Source organism: Canis lupus, chromosome 17 (genome assembly GCF_048164855.1).
Source record: "Canis lupus baileyi chromosome 17, mCanLup2.hap1, whole genome shotgun sequence".
Lineage (NCBI taxonomy): Eukaryota > Metazoa > Chordata > Mammalia > Carnivora > Canidae > Canis > Canis lupus.
In genome coordinates this window covers 16,070,861-16,073,494 of record NC_132854.1, presented here as the reverse complement: position 1 = coordinate 16,073,494, position 2,634 = coordinate 16,070,861, and the positions used below count along the sequence as shown (strand labels likewise).

At 52.2% G+C, this 2,634-nt stretch overlaps 1 non-coding gene across 1 annotated transcript; it reads right to left on the bottom strand.

Annotated features, from left to right (window-relative positions):
- Nucleotides 1–2,282: 2,282 nt before the first annotated feature.
- On the bottom strand, nucleotides 2,283–2,355 carry TRNAF-GAA (transfer RNA phenylalanine (anticodon GAA)). Its single transcript has one exon. It is a non-coding gene; the product is annotated as a tRNA-Phe (tRNA).
- Nucleotides 2,356–2,634: the final 279 nt, after the last annotated feature.

Below are 2,634 nucleotides of genomic sequence, written 5' to 3'. Positions count from 1 at the left end.
CATTCTAACTGGTGTAGATTGGTATCTCATTGTGGTTTGGATCTGTATTTCCTTGATGGCAATTGATGTTGATTGAGCATTGTTTCATGTGTCTGATGGCCATGTGTATGTCTTCTTACACCCCGAAAAACAAACAATCCAGTCAAGAAATGGGCAGAAGACAAGAACAGACATTTCTCCAAAGAAGACATACAAATGGCCAACAGACACACACACAAAAAATGCCCCTCCTCAGTTCTAAAGAGTTCTCCCAGTGCAGGTGTCAGGGAATCCCCAGGAGACGAATCATGTTGTCTTTCTCAGACTTCACTCTGGGAAGTGACAGTGTTTAACAACTATCAGAGCACTTCCCATGTCAATGAAAAGCAATAAAAATGATCAGGTTACATCTTTAGACTTCTTAAGGTAAAAAAAAATAATGTATGTATTATATAATTAATTTACAATATATACATACATAAACAATTTTAAATGCTGCCTATCTTCTTTGTGTTCATTCCTTGCTCCCCCAAGTCCAACAAAACCCTTTGCAACCACACCCCAGTGGGGGCCTGCCCAAAGATCCCCTTTTACCTTTTCCTCTTCAGACTTCCAATCTGATATATGCCTCTAGTCTCCCCAAATACCAAATGTCCAGTTGCAAATACTTGAGAGTATCGTCTGCCCGGCAGGGTAGCCAACCCTCAGGTTGTATGAAATGAACAGCCCCTCTCACTTCCAGTACCCCCACCACGCCCCTTGCGTGTAAACATGCAGACAGCTGGTTGCACCTGTTTGGTTTTTCCCTGTTCAAGAAATCTGCCTCTGAGGGCCCAACCAACACCCACTTCCCCATGATGGCTTTTCAGACGAACCAGCAAAGGCTTTTAGTTTCTTCCTAGAGCTCCCCTCATTTTTATGCACACATCTTAACCAAACATGCCAACAATTATTCAGGTATACTAACATTTAAGAGGTAGCAGATGTTAGATGCCTGATACACATTAGGTTTAATCTTTGCAATCCTACAAGGACTATTATGTGTAAAATGAAGATAATGATGCATACTTCATCAGGTAATTATGCAGATCAAATAATTCCTGGCACGTAGTGGGAGGTCAAAAATTAAGGCTCAATTGATGAATGAATTAATAACCTGAGAGTACACAGTACTTCATAAATGCGAAGTACCCTCTCAAAACAACACAACCATTAGATATGCAAGACCTACTGCATAAATTCCAGAAGTTACTGACCAGCAACTCACTTGAAATTTCTTCCTCCTTTAATTCAAATCTACATCCTTGCAACTGCTTGCTCCCCTTGGGTCCTGGCTCAAGCTCCCAGAAGCCACACTATATAGAATAGGAGGGGTTAGGATTAGCCAGGAGAGCCGATCCCACCCCGCAACACACACACTCACTGTGAAAGCAAAAACTCAGAAAAAGATGTATTTCGAGCATCAAAAGTTTTATTTCAGACTTGGAGGATAAAAGACAGCAAAAGGAAAAAAAGCCTTGTCCACAAAAACAGTCTTAGGAAAGGGCTCTTTTAGAAATGCAAAGGAACGTCTAGGTAAGTGGGTCCTCAAACTCCGAGCTGCTGCAGAATCCCACTCGCAGGGCTCGTTAAAACCCCTGACGCTGGAAACCAGTTTCTGATACAGGGAGCAGATCTGAGCGGGGGCCCAGCTCTGCGTTCCTAGCCAGTTTCCGGTTGAAGATGCGGCTGCTGGGCCGGGGACCACACTTTGAGAACCAATGGTCCACGCTCTAGATGGAGTTGTTTGGGTGCAAGACTTGAGTTTAGCAGAGCTGCGATGCCGCCTCGCTCTCACCCGTGGGCCGGCAGCCCCGGCTGCGCGCCTGTTCAAACTGGGATGGATGCTCCGGGGAATGCAGCTGCGGGTGAAAGTCTCCTTCTCGCCGCTCCAGACACCTAGAAAGCGTCGCCACCCCAGCCCCCGAGCCAGCGCGGCCCCGGGAACCGCGCGCTGCAAGCCCCCGCGTGGCCGAGCTCCCCGCGCCCCGCCCCCCGCCCCGGCCCGGGCTCCGCGCCGCGCACGCGCAGCAGCGCCTCGGGCGCCCGCCGGGAAGGCGCCCCGGAAGTGGGGTGCGCGCGGCCGTTGTCCCCGGGGGGGGGGGGGCGCCCGGAGAGGCCGTTTCCACTTCTTTCGCGGACCCTTCAAGTCCCGGTTTTCAAGTGGGCCGGCCTTCACGAGCTGGGTTACCCCGGGGAAGGGATTCGCTCGAAATGTGACTACACGTGGACTAAAAAAAAAAAAAAAAAAGGGGGGGGGGCGTTGCCGAAACCCGGGATCGAACCAGGGACCTTTAGATCTTCAGTCTAACGCTCTCCCAACTGAGCTATTTCGGCGGCCTCGGCTCGGCGGTGGAGCAGGCTGCTTCTAAAGTCTGCGTCTGCGCAGGCGCGGTTCCGCCGGGGGCCGCCTCGCTGTTTCCGAGCCAGGACCGCACGCCGCGTACACGTCCTGACTCTCCGCAGCACAGTCCGGATCTCTGGCTTCTGTTACCGACCGCGGGCCTCCGGGCGGGGGCGGGGGCGGGGCGGGGCCGGGCGGGCGCGCAGGTCCCCGCAGGCTCGGCCTCCCCGCCCTCGGCGGCCCGGGCTGCAGCGGGCAGGGCCTCGGTAGAG